The sequence below is a fragment of the Schistocerca serialis genome, chromosome 1 (assembly GCF_023864345.2).
Source record: "Schistocerca serialis cubense isolate TAMUIC-IGC-003099 chromosome 1, iqSchSeri2.2, whole genome shotgun sequence".
Classification (NCBI taxonomy): domain Eukaryota; kingdom Metazoa; phylum Arthropoda; class Insecta; order Orthoptera; family Acrididae; genus Schistocerca; species Schistocerca serialis.
In genome coordinates, this window is record NC_064638.1 from 1,018,573,366 (window position 1) to 1,018,588,115 (window position 14,750).

General features: G+C 41.1%; 1 protein-coding gene across 1 annotated transcript in view; it reads left to right on the forward strand.

Annotated features, from left to right (window-relative positions):
- Window positions 1-14,750, forward strand: part of LOC126413465 (sodium leak channel NALCN) — a 429,358-nt gene that overhangs the window by 355,702 nt on the left and 58,906 nt on the right. The gene's annotated exons all lie outside the window — the stretch shown is intronic.

The window sequence follows — 14,750 nt, forward strand, 5'->3', positions numbered from 1 at the left end:
CTCCTGATAAGATTTCAGAGTGGTGCAGAGATTGGCAATTTACTCTAAATGTTCAGAAATATAAAATTTTGCACTTCACTAAATGGAAAAAAAATCTAACATCTTATGATTATAATATCAATGAGTCGCTGTTAGAATCAGCCAACTCATACAAATATGTGGCTGTAACACTGCTCTACTGCTAACCTTGCAGAACTAGCACCCCTGAAAGAAAGGATACTGCGGAGGAAGTGTCATATCAGCGCACACTCCGCTGCAGAGTGAAAATCTCATTCTGGAAACATCCCCCAGGCTGTGGCTAAGCCATGGCTCCGCAGTATCCTTTCTTTCAGGAGTGCTAGTTCTGCAAGGTTAGCAGGAGAGCTTCTGTAAAGTTTGGAAGGTAGGAGACGAGATACTGGCAGAAGTAAAGCTGTGAGGACTGGGCGTGAGTCGTGCTTCGGTTAGCTCAGATGGTAGAGCACTTGCCCGCGAAAGGCAAAGGTCCCGAGTTCGAGTCTCGGTCGGGCACACAGTTTTAATCTGCCAGGAAGTTTCATATCAGTGCACACTCTGCTGCAGAGTGAAAATCTCATTCTCTAAAAACAATCTGTTTGCATGTAGGCACCATGCATGTGAAATACAGTCAGCTGTGGCCAAACCAAGCATGAGGTCCATGAAGCCAGTGCCATCAAAGCTCCTGACATTAAAAGAAAAAAATGGGGCAGTGTGGGGTGGGGCTGGGGGGGGGGGGGGGGGGGCTTCCACATTAAATAAACTACTAAATCAAATTAATCAGCAGTTATGACTGGATTAACTTCCCATAATAATTAAAAAATCTTGGCCAAGTCTAAAAATGCTAAACTGTTAAAACAAGGGGTACCAAACTGGCATAGAATAGTTACATAAAAGAGTTACTAGATTACAGTTATGTAAGTTAGTGTGTGGTGACCACCATGAGCACTCAAGCCTTTAGAATGAGGAAAACAGCAATTATATGAAACAATTAATAGATTACAATTACATAACTTGGTGAGCAGTTACCTCCTCAGCAAAGATGGTGCAGGCCGTCATTGTATGTAAAAGCACAGCTTCGAAGGCACTATCATCCAAGAGCCCCATAAGGTGCCATACCACACTGTCCGTTATGTTGGAACAGACTAAAGGTGCGTCCAAGTCCAGGCCACCACTGCATGCTTAACTCTGCCACAGGTTCAGCACTCAGTGAGAAGGCTACAGTTGAGTAACATTATAGTATGTAAGCACTGCGGGTATCACAAAAGATGGTAGGATAAAAAGATAATCCCAGAAATATTGCTGAGCATGGACAAAGAAACTAAATAGCCATAAATTTGCAACTCAACTAGGCTCCTCACTGATTTACATAGACGTGGAGAATGAGAGGGGTGGGGCAGGGAGACTCTTACATGGCTGGAACAATTACATTCACATGTGAAAGTTCAGTCTACCCTTTCAGACAAGAAGTGGGATTCTCGGATCCAAAATTCACACCAGGCAAACATGCAACAACAGGGCTTAATCCCCTGTCCATGAATCAGCTACCACGCACAGCTAGATTACCACAAGGCAAAATAATCAGTGCCAGAAGGCCTGAGTGTGCTCTACACTAAAGCCATTGTACTTACATAAACTTCCCACTGCCAAAGTCAGTATGCCTCATCGCAAATTCAAGTCACTTGACCCCTTGACATTGAAAGAGGAGGATGTTGCCACCCAAGCATCACTGGTCCCTGCTCCCTATTACCCATGCGAACACCTCACTTCTCCAATTGTAACACCACCACCACCAACAACAACACACCCACTAGTAAACAGCTCACTCTACACTGCAGGTGAAGCAGGCAGTTTGTAAAAGGAAGTAGCGTAAACACTGCTCAGTTTCTGTGAAGTATGTTGATTTAACTGTCACTCACTCCAATATTATTTCAAGTGGCAGCAAACAGTGAGGTTGTTGTTGTTGTTGTGGTCTTCAGTCCTGAGACTGGTTTGATGCAGCTCTCCATGCTACTCTATCCTGTGCAAGCTTCTTCATCTCCCAGTACCTACTGCAACCTACATCCTTCTGAATCTGCTTAGTGTATTCATCTCTTGGTCTCCCTCTACGATTTTTACCCTCCATGCTGCCCTCCAATGCTAAATTTGTGATCCCTTGATGCCTCAAAACATGCCCTACCAACCGATCCCTTCTTCTAGTCAAGTTGTGCCACAAACTTCTCTTCTCCCCAATCCTATTCAATACCTCCTCATTAGTTACGTGATCTACCCACCTTATCTTCAGCATTCTTCTGTAGCACCACATTTCGAAAGCGTCTATTCTCTTCTTGTCCAAACTAGTTATCGTCCATGTTTCACTTCCATACATGGCTACACTCCATACAAATACTTTCAGGAACGACTTCCTGACACTTAAATCTATACTCGATGTTAACAAATTTCTCTTCTTCAGAAACGCTTTCCTTGCCATTGCCAGTCTACATTTTATATCCTCTCTACTTCGACCATCATCAGTTATTTTACTCCCTAAATAGCAAAACTCCTTTACTACTTTAAGTGTCTCATTTCCTAATCTAATTCCCTTAGCATCACCCGATTTAATTTGACTGCATTCCATTATCCTCATTTTGCTTTTGTTGATATTCATCTTATATCCTCCTTTCAAGACACTGTCCATTCCATTCAGCTGCTCTTCCAAGTCCTTTGCTGTCTCTGACAGAATTACAATGTCATCGGCGAACCTCCAAGTTTTTACTTCTTCTCCATGAATTTTAATACCTACTCCGAATTTTTCTTTTGTTTCCTTTACTGCTTGCTCAATATACAGATTGAATAACATCGGGGAGAGGCTACAACCCTGTCTCACTCCTTTCCCAACCACTGCTTCCCTTTCATGCCCCTCGACTCTTATGACTGCCATCTGATTTCTGTACAAATTGTAAATAGCTTTTCGCTCCCTGTATTTTATACCTGCCACCTTCAGAATTTGAAAGAGAGTATTCCAGTTAACTTTGTCAAAAGCTTTCTCTAAGTCTACAAATGCTAGAAACGTAGGTTTGCCTTTTCTTAATCTTTCTTCTAAGATAAGTCGTAAGGTTAGTATTGCCTCACGTGTTCCAACATTTCTATGGAATCCAAACTGATCTTCCTCGAGGTCCGCTTCTACCAGTTTTTCCATTCATCTGTAAAGAATTCGCGTTAGTATTTTGCAGCTGTGACTTATTAAACTGATAGTTCGGTAATTTTCACACCTGTCAACACCTGCTTTCTTTGGGATTGGAATTATTATATTCTTCTTGAAGTTGAGGGTATTTCGCCTGTCTCATACATCTTGCTCACCAGATGGTAGAGTTTTGTCATGACTGGCTCTCCCAAGGCCATTAGTAGTTCTAATGGAATGTTGTCTACTCCCGGGGCCTTGTTTCAACTCAGGTCTTTCAGTGCTCTGTCAAACTCTTCACACAGTATCTTATCTCCCATTTCGTCTTCATCTACATCCTCTTCCATTTCCATAATATTGTCCTCAAGTACATCGCCCTTGTATAAATCCTCTATATACTCCTTCCACCTTTCTGCCTTCCCTTCTTTGCTTAGAACTGGGTTGCCATCTGAGCTCTTGATATTCATACAAGTGGTTCTCTTCTCTCCAAAGGTCTCTTTAATTTTCCTGTAGGCAGTATTTATCTTACCCCTAGTGAGACAAGCCTCTACATCCTTACATTTGTCCTCCAGCCATCCCTGCTTAGCCATTTTGCACTTCCTGTTGATCTCATTTTTGAGATGTTTGTATTCCTTTTTGCCTGCTTCATTTACTGCATTTTTATATTTTCTCCTTTCATCAATTAAATTCAATATTTCTTCTGTTACCCAAGGATTTCTACTAGCCCTCGTCTTTTTACCTATTTGATCCTCTGCTACCTTTACTACTTCATCCCTCAAAGCTACCCATTCTTCTTCTACTGTATTTCTTTCCCCCATTCCTGTCAATTGTTCCCTTATGCTCTCCCTGAAACTCTCTACAACCTCTGGTTCTTTCAGTTTATCCAGGTCCCATCTACTTAGATTCCCACCTTTTTGCAGTTTCTTCAGTTTCAATCTGCAGTTCATAACCAATAGATTGTGGTCAGAATCCACATCTGCCCCTGGAAATGTCTTACAATTTAAAACCTGGTTCCTAAATCTCTGTCTTACCATTATATAATCTATCTGATACCTTTTAGTATCGCCAGGATTCTTCCAGGTATACAACCTTCTTTTATGATTCTTGAACCAAGTGTTAGCTATGATTAAGTTATGCTCTGTGCAAAATTCTACAAGGCGGCTTCCTCTTTCATTTCTTCCCCCCAATCCATATTCACCTACTATGTTTCCTGCTCTCCCTTTTCCTACTGACGAATTCCAGTCACCCATGACTATTAAATTTTCGTCTCCCTTCACTACCTGAATAATTTCTTTTATCTCGTCATACATTTCATCTATTTCTTCATCACCTGCAGAGCTAGTTGGCATATAAACTTGTACTACTGTAGTAGGCATGGGCTTTGTGTCTATCTTGGCCACAATAATGCGTTCACTATGCTGTTTGTAGTAGCTAACCCGCACTCCTATTTTTTTATTCATTATTAAACCTACTCCTGCATTACCCCTATTTGATTTTGTGTTTATAACCCTGTAATCACCTGACCAAAAGTCTTGTTCCTCCTGCCACCGAACTTCACTAATTCCCACTATATCTAACTTTAACTTATCCATTTCCCTTTTTAAATTTTCTAACCTACCTGCCCGATTAAGGGATCTGACATTCCACGCTCTGATCCGTAGAATGCCAGTTTTCTTTCTCCTGATAACGAGTCCCCGCCCGGAGATCCGAATGGGGGACTATTTTACCTCCGGAATATTTTACCCAAGAGGATGCCATCATCATTTAATCATACAGTAAAGCTGCATGTCCTCGGGAAAAATTACGGCTGTAGTTTCCCCTTGCTTTCAGCCGTTCGCAGTACCAGCACAGCAAGGCCGTTTTGGTTAATGTTAAAAGGCCAGATCAGTCAATCATCCAGACTGTTGCCCCTGCAACCACTGAAAAGGCTGCTGCCCCTCTTCAGGAACCACATGTTTGTCTGGCCTCTCAACAGATACCCCTCCGTTGTGGTTGCACCTACGGTACGGCCATCTGTATCGCTGAGGCACGCAAGCCTCCCCACCAACGGCAAGGTCCATGGTTCATGGGGGGAGGTGAAATAATAAAAAGAACAGGAGAGGGACAGATATTGCTGGTACTGGAAAATGATACAACTATTGATGCAGTGCAATATATCTGGGGCTGTTTCCAAATTCTGCTTGGAAGTGCAATGTTTTAAACAATTTTGATTTCAGCATATTGTCTCCCAACCTTAAAATTTGCTATGAATTTTCAAGTCCATTTATAATCTACTGCCCATCCATAAATTGTTATAACAGTTTGTGGATCTGCATTAACATTCAGAAAAGTGTGTTGTTATTGGAAGTGAATGTATGGTTAAAAATTCCTTAGTAAAATATGATGATACTGCAGCTATCCATAGGTATAATTAGTGGTGTCAGTAACTCTTCAGTAATGTTTATGTTTCCTTCCATCATCTGCACATAGAAGGTAGCCCAAGAAAATATATATGAAATGCAGAAACTCCTGCAGATGATTACTGTGATGGACAGATGACTCTAACATAAGTAAATGTAATATACTTACTGTAATTAGATGAATATCACCAGTATTGTTTGAGTATAGCGATAAGAACTGGAGACTGTAACACTCACTATATTTACTGGAGTTAATTATTAATTATCTTATATTGAGGGAGCCATATATCTTAATGTTCCAACTGTAGACCTGTGTCGTAGGGTTTCTTGTGCATGACGCACTTCAGTGTGCCACCTCTCTCTCTCTCTCTCTCTCTCTCTCTCTCTCTCTTTCTCTCTCTCTCTCTCTCTCTCTCTCTCTTTATCTATCTATCTATCTCTCTCTCTCTTTCTCTATCTATCTATCTCTGCCCCATCTCCCTCTTCCCCTCCCTCTCCTCTACTTCTACTGCCACCCCCTCCCTCTACCACCAGCCCCTCCCTCTATCACCCTTCCCTTCCTCTACCACCCCTCCCTTCCTCTACCACCCCTCCCTTCCTCTATCACCCCTCCCTCCCTCTATCACCCCTCCCTCCCTCCCTCACTCCTTCCCTCCCTCTTATCCCTGTCCCTCCGTCTTATCCATGTGTGATGGTTTTGCTTCATCGGTTGGTAAGCTGGTGCACAACCCCTGTCTGAAACACTGTTCATTTCCATATAATCACATGAACATCATCACTTCTTAAGACATTGTGGAATGGCACATTTATATCTGTTCACACTGTGAATGAAAGGATGAACTGACAATCCATCACATTGCTACAACTCTCACTCTTTGTAATACATGCAACTTATTCATAAAAAATTCTTACATTATTTGTTTTGAATTAATGATGAAATATGATTATGGTGCACATGACATGTGGCCAAGGACCTCCATCAAGACACTTTGCAACTGATACCCGTTCTAAATGTGGTGGCTGTGTCTCCTGATGGTATAGATGGAATGTTTCAAAATCTCATATGAATCTGTGTTCACCAGTGCAAAAGGATATATGAAGTTCACTTTAACTGCTCCAAATAATTTACAGACTCCAAAATGTGGAAATTCCAGCAGTGTAAAGTAGATGACAGAAGGGTTGACCTGAAGGGTGATTTTGAATGTGCACATTCAAATATGAAGAAATGGTGAGGGCTATTGAAATGACATGACTTGACATTTCTCAGCAGTCATGTGTCCAAATTGTTCAGTGTCTAAAAAAGTTGCACTTATCAGAATACAAGATGTCCTACACAGCATCAACTAACTACCCCATGACATTGTCTTTCCTCTGTAGGTGAATCATAGTGTGCAGGTTAGCAACATATCATCTTCTGAGAAAATTCTTACCACAGTGTGTCTAATCCTAATTGTTGTATCTGTGTCAATTATGTGGGCAGAAATTACCATTGAAGGAAATATAGATCTCCAAGTCATCTACAGTAGTCCTTTGATACCCCAAATGCTTGAGAATGAGATCTTCTGAACTAACATCGGAGCAAATAAGAAATTTATGCAAGGTATGATCATTTCAATGGTTTTTACCAGTGTGAAAATATGACTTTTCGTGCTTTCCCGAAAGATCTGTTGCAAAAACACGTATTTGGTTTACTGCCCGATCATATTGTGTAACTCGCACAATATTTCATTGATGCAACTGCTCAGCATCGTCAGGTGGTGGTAGCTGCTGCTTTCACTGCTGCGAGGTGCGACTGGTGATAATCACACAGCATCTAACGCTTTCTTGGATGACAAGAGACAGTGCAGTGTTGGGTTGCACGACTCACACGTCTCTTCCAGTTGACTTACACATTGTGCGTGCAGCCGATCCTCTTGTTTGGGTTATCAGCTACATTGCTCTCACCATTTAATTCATCTCTAAAGACTGTATCAGGTTAAGGGGAATATTATTAATGAGCTCTATATTATTGAAATAAATTATGTTCTCATAGGCTCTTGTCAGTTCAGCAACAGTATATTTTCGACTCTCATCCCAAAGTAACAAATATTCTGTACAAACTGGTTCCAAAATAAATGTCAGAATCTACTAAAAATTCATACAGTTACATGCGTTGGTGAGCAGGTGTCGATTCGGCACCAGTGAACAGCACGGGTGCTGGCAGCGTCAAACGGTTGTTGCGGCATTGGCGAGCAGATGCAAAGTCAGCAGCGGTGAACAGCAGTTGCAGATGGCGATGGCGGCCCGTTACCGCATCGATGTCAATGGCAGGATACTACATCAACGTTGGGTGTGCGTGCAGCCGTTACTCTCACCATTTAATTCATCTCTAAAGACTGTATCAGGTTAAGGGGAATATTATTAACCAGCTCTATATTCTTGAAATAAATTATGTACTCATAGGCTCTTATCAGTTCAACAACAATATATTTTTGATTCTGTCAAAGTAACAATTATTCTGTACAAACTCCAGCAAGCCAACTGGTTCCAAGGTAAATGTCAGAATCTACTAAACATTTGTACAGTTACATATGTTCTGCGTCATGAAGAGCCAGGACATAAAGTAAATTCTCTATATAACACATGCTTCATCTGTCTCTGTAACAATCCTCATGATACCACACACCATGGAACATTATCCAAATACTCTTTGACTTTTTGATATAACTTCTAGGGCGCTGCTTGTAACCACTTGTCGGGGCCGCTCATCTGACACAGCTCCTGGCTCCGCATGACAACTGTCCTTCCTGTTCACACAGACATGTGTGACGCAGTAAAAAGGCTCTCTCACCCTTGTCATTAAAATATCGGGTGTTCGAGACGGTGGAGAGCCAAGTGTTTCTAGAATTTACCCTGAAATTCTCGAAGCACTACAAGTGGCATTGAAATTTATCATGCCGGGAGCAGGAAACATATGTATGCAGGAAGATGCTCATAGTTGGAGGAAAGCGGCACTCCTAGTGCCCCATGCTGGGTGCCCCAGAAAGGCCATCGGCACATGCGCTATGGGCAGTGACTATGCTGCCAGACGTTCCTGTGGTTAAAGGCTGAAATAAATCTCAGTAGTCCGTTGTGTCGCATGATGAATCAGAAGTTCTTGTTTTTCCCTGTCATGATTTAATGGCAGCCAGTGGTGGATTCCAGGTGCACATAGTTGAAAACCTGCATCCCTGTTGATAAGATTGTCCACTGTATGGATATGTAAGGCCTCCTTAACAACATAGTCCTAGGAAGATGATGCTGGAGATAAAATTTCCTTCTTTTTGTAAAACATATGATGTGCCATGTCGAGGCAATGCTCCGCTACTGCAGATTTGTCAAGTTGCCTCAGGTGCATATGATGATGGTGTTCAACGCAATGTTCTTGCACGGTTTGGCGTATCTGCCCAACATAAGATTTTCCACAATGGCATGGGATTTTATACGCATCACATTTCCTAAGGCCACAGTCGTCTTTGACTGAGCACAGTAAATTCCTCAATTTTACTGGTGGCAGAAAAAAGCACTTGATTTCATGCTTTTTGATGATTCTTTCTATTCTTGAAGACATGCTGCTAAAAAAGGACAAGAACGTCGTTGCAGTGGGTGCCTCCACATCTTCATTTACATCCCTGCATTGAATTTGCGTAGAACAGAATGCACGGCATATCTGCCTATCGCAATAGCCATTCTGTTGGAATACTGTTCTTAGGTGTTGTAGCTCACCAGGTAGACTGTCAGCATCTGAAACCACATGTACTCTATGCACCAAAGAGCTTAAGGCACTATCACATTGTGCAGGGGGTGACAACTTGTGGCCTACAAATATAGCTCTGTATGAGTTGACTTGCAATAGACGCTATGTCCCAGTGTACCATGAGCTTTTATTCTGACTATGACATCCAGGAATAGTAAAATGCCATCCTTTTCCACTTACATTGTTAATTGTATATTTGGATGGCGAGAGTTCAGATGCCAGAGAAACACAGGTAATGTCACTATTCAGTTGGGCCACCCCACAAAAGTATCATCTACATACCACCAGAAGCAGGAAGGTTTGAGACTTGCTGACTGTAGTGCTTTTTCCTCAAAGTCTTCCATAAAATAGTTGGTCACCATGGGAGACAGAGGACTTCCCATGGCAACACCATCCACTTGTTATAAATACTGGTCATTCAATAAGAAATAAGTTGAGGTAAGCACATGTTTAAATAATGCCCACTATGTCTTTCTCAAACTTGCTGCTGATAAGCTCTAATGAGTCCTGCAGAGGTACTTTCATAACTAATGATTCAATGCTAAATCAAACCAAAATACCTAACGCTTTTAGCTTAAGTGTCTTCAGGCATCCTATGAAGTCCTCTGAATTCCGGATATGATTACCAAATTTGCTTATGAGAGGTCACAACAGTGTAGCAAGATGCTTGGCAAGAAAATAAGTAGGAGCTCCAATGTTGCTCACTATTGGGCCAAGAGGAGTAGGCCATACAGTCTTGTGGGAGCTGCAGCCTGTTGCCATAGGCTCTTAGTCACTTTAGAAGGAATAGAACTGTCCTGGAGAAGATCTAATGTTTTTCTCTGAATTGGTCCAGTTGGATCCTCTCTTAGCTTTCGATAGGCAGGTTCGTTTAGCAGTGCTTCCATGTTGCTGTCGTATTCAAGTCGTGAGAGGAGGACGATGGCATTCTCCTTGTCGGCAGGAAAAATCACAAGGACTTTGTTCGCTCTCAAGTCTCGCAGAGACTTCCTTTCTGCTGAGCTGATGTTGAACTTTCTCAGTGGGGCCTGTGTTAAAATTTGGCAGGTGTCCCTCCTAACTCTTCTGCAACATCACTAGGAAGCTTCAAAACTGCCTGTTATATGCCAGCTGTGACATCTCGAATTGGAGCTGTCCGTGGTGTTGGTGCATAGCTCAAACCTTTCTCAAGCACTGCAACAGCTGCATCATTCAGGATTCTATCTGTGAGACTAAACATGTTGCACCGACGTGGTTATGCTTTGAGATGAGAATACTTTGACATTTGGCGAACCTTGGCTTGTTGTTTCGACCAGTCAGCTAGCATCCAGGTAGCGCTATCTAACCAATCCCAGGATAACGCTGAGAGTTTCAAAGAGATCTTCAGATGCATTGATAGTAATTTTGTGGACACCATGTGCAGTTCCTGATTTGTATGATTTACCCTCTCTCTCACTAGGGTTGCACTCGCCTGTCATTTAATTCTAACAGCAGCTGCAGATTTAGTATGACGTTTAAATTTAGCAAACATTGGGACAGTTTGTTTGTCATGGCATCTCAATAAAAACGCCATGGTGCACAACAGTCTACCTCTCTTGTTACATAACTTTTCAAGCTCACATATGTCGTTGGCCATCTTCTCCCCATAGAGGTACCATATGTGACTTTTCGTGCTTCCCCAAGAGATCTGTTGCCAACACACTTCCCGTATTTGCCACCAGATCATATTGTGTAACTTGCACAATATTTCATTGATGCAACTGCTCAACATCATCAGGTGGTGGTAATTGCTCCTGTCACTGCTGCAAGGCACAACGGATGAGATGCCATGACAAGCAAACTGTCCTGGGCGCTAGCTGACTGGTCAAGACAAAGGTTTGCCAAATGTCAAAGTATTCTCATCTCAAGGCCCAACTGGAAGAAGGGAAGGCACCATGTTTAATCTCACGGATAGAATCCTGGATGACGCAGCTATTGCAGTGCTCGAGAAAGGTTTGAACTATGCATCAACACCACGGACAGCTCCAATCCAAGATTTCATAGCTGGCATAGAACAGGAAATTTTGTAGCTTCCCAGTGATGTTGCAGAAGAGATTAGGAGGGAACCTTCCAAATTTTAACATGAGCTTCACTGAGAAAGTTCAACAGTTAACAATGTAAGCGGAAAAGAATGGCATTCCTGGATGTCATAGTCAGAATAAAAGCTGATATTACTGTGGGACATAGCATCTAACACAAATCAACTCATACAGAGCTATATTTGCAGGCCACAAGTTGTCATCAACCTGTGCACCACAAGTTGTCATCACCCTGCGCAATGCGGTAGTGTCGTACACTCTTTGGTGCATAGAACACATGTGGTCCCAGATGCCAACAGTCTACCTGGTGTGCTACAACACCTAAGAATAGCATTAAGAGTAAATGATACATTGGTGACAGATGGGTATAGTGTTGCAGAACTTTTTAATAAACATTTTATAACTGCTACCGAAAAGATGGGGTTGTCAGGTTCGGTAGATGCTGCTATGGAATACCTCAGACCAGAAATTTCAAGCAACTTCCATAATATGAATTTGACCCTCACTACCCCAACAGAAATAATGTCCATCATCAAATCTTTAAAATCAAAAACATCTAGTGGGTATGATGAAATATCAACAAAGTTAATTAAAGAATGTGATTCTGAGCTAAGTAACATATTAAGCTATCTGTTTAACCAGTCATTTATCAGTGGAATATTTCCTGAGTGGCTGAAATATGCTGAAGTTAAGCCACTGTTTAAGAAGGGAGATAAAGAAATAGCATCAAATTTCCGTCCAATTTCACTGTTGCCAGCATTCTCAAAAATTTTTGAAAAACTAATGTACAGTTGGCTTTATAACCATCTTATCTCAAATAACATACTGTCAGAGTCACAGTTTGGATTTCTAAAAGGTTCTGATATTGAGAAGGCTATCTACACTTACAGTGAAAATGTGCTTAATTCATTAGACAAAAAATTGCAGGCCACTGGTATATTTTGTGATCTGTCAAAGGCATTTGACTGTGTAAATCACAATATCCTTTTAAGTAAATTAGATTATTATAGTGTAACAGGAAATGCTGCGAAATGGTTCCAATCTTATATCTCTGGCAGGAAACAAAGGGTGTTATTAGGAAAGAGACATGTATCAAGCTATCAGGCATCATCCAACAAGGTTCCATTTTGGGCCCCTTACTTTTTCTTGTGTGTATCAATGACCTTTCATCATTAACATTACCAGATGCCAAGTTCGTTTTGTTTGCCGATGATACAAACATTGCAATAAATAGCAAATCAAGCGTAGTCTTAGAAAGATCAGCTAATAAAATATTTGTGGACATTAATCACTGGTTCCTAGCTAATTCTTTGTCACTTAACTTTGAAAAAACACACTACATGCAGTTCAGAACTTGTAAGGGGTGTCCCACGAGTATATGTCTAACATACGATGACAAGAAGATAGAAGAAGTGGACAGTGTTAAATTCTTGGGATTACAGCTTGATAATAAATTCAACTGGGAGGAGCACACCACAGAACTGCTGAAGTGTCTTGACAAATCTCTGTTTGCAATGCGAATTTTGTCAGACATAAGGGATATAAAAATGAAAAAGCTGGCATACTATGCTTACTTTCATTCCATAATGTCATATGGGATTATTTTTTGGGGTAATTCATCAAGCCAAGCTAAAGTTTTCCGGGCACAAAAATGTGCAGTAAGAGTTATATGTGGTGTGAACTCAAGAACATCCCGCAGGAGCCTGTTTAGGAAACTAGGGATACTAACTACTGCTTCCCAATATATTTATTCCTTAATGAAATTTGTCATTAAAAATATATCACTTTTTCAAACCAACAGCTCAATTCATGGAATCAATACTAGAAATAAGAATAATCTTCACAAGGATTTAAAGTCACTTAGTCTTGTACAAAAAGGTGTGCATTATTCAGGAACACACATTTTCAATAACTTGCCAGCAGCCATAAAAAGCTTAACAACCAATGAAATTCAGTTTAAGAGAAGCCTAAAGGATTTATTGGTGGCCAACTCCTAGTCCATTGACGAATTTCTCAGTAAAACCAACTGATTTGTGTATATACAGGGTGTTACAAAAAGGTACGGCCAAACTTTCAGGAAACATTCCTCACACACAAAGAAAGAAAATATGTTACGTGGACATGTGTCCGGAAACGCTTACTTTCCATGTTAGAGCTCATTTTATTACTTCTCTTCAAATCACATTAATCATGGAATGGAAACACACAGCAACAGAACGTACCAGCGTGACTTCAAACACTTTGTTACAGGAAATGTTCAAAATGTCCTCCGTTAGCGAGGATACCTGCATCCACCCTCCGTCGCATGGAATCCCTGATGTGCTGATGCAGCCCTGGAGAACGGCGTATTGTATCACAGCCATCCACAATACAAGCACGAAGAGTCTCTACATTTGGTACCGGGGTTGCGTAGACAAGAGCTTTTAAATGCACCCATAAATGAAAGTGAAGAGGGTTGAGGTCAGGAGAGCATGGAGGCCATGGAAATGGTCTGCCTCTACCAATCCATCGGTCACCGAATCTGTTGTTGAGAAGCGTACGAACACTTCAACTGAAATGTGCAAGAGCTCCATCGTGCATGAACCACATGTTGTGTCGTACTTGTAAAGGCACATGTTCTAGCAGCACAGGTAGAGTATCCCTTATGAAATCATCATAATGTGCTCCATTGAGCATAGGTGAAAGAACATGGGGCCCAATCAAGACATCACCAACAGTGCCTGCCTAAATGTTCACAGAAAATCTGTGTTGATGACGTGATTGCACAATTGCATGCGGATTCTCATCAGCCCACGCATGTTGATTGTGAAAATTGACAATTTGATCAAGTTGAATCGAGGAAGTACAGTACAAACTCATGAAACTAAAATGAGCTCTAACATGGAAATTACACGTTTGTGGACACATGTCCACATAACATCTTTTCTTTATTTGTGTGTGAGGAATGTTTCCTGAAAGTTTGGCCGTACCTTTCTGTAACACCGTGTATATATAAGTACAATATAACTTCTGCGCAATTTCAGTGCAGTAATGTGTTCATTGTAAATAAGTATTATAGTAGTTGTATTACATGTTTATTACCTTATAAATAAATAAAAAACTTTTTATTTTAAATTCAGTGCATTAGTATTTGTAAAATGACTTTCATATAGTGTTCATTAAAAAATGACGATCATTCCACTTGGGACCTGTGGAATGGTACATTAGCTTATTTGTTTTACTTGTAAATATTTGTTATGTATTGTTGTTTTTCTGACATGTTCCACATCCTGGAGGACCTCCTCACTACTAATCAATTGGAATGAAAGTAAATCTAATCTAATCTAATGGTATTGCAACAGAATGGCTATTCCGATAGGCAGATA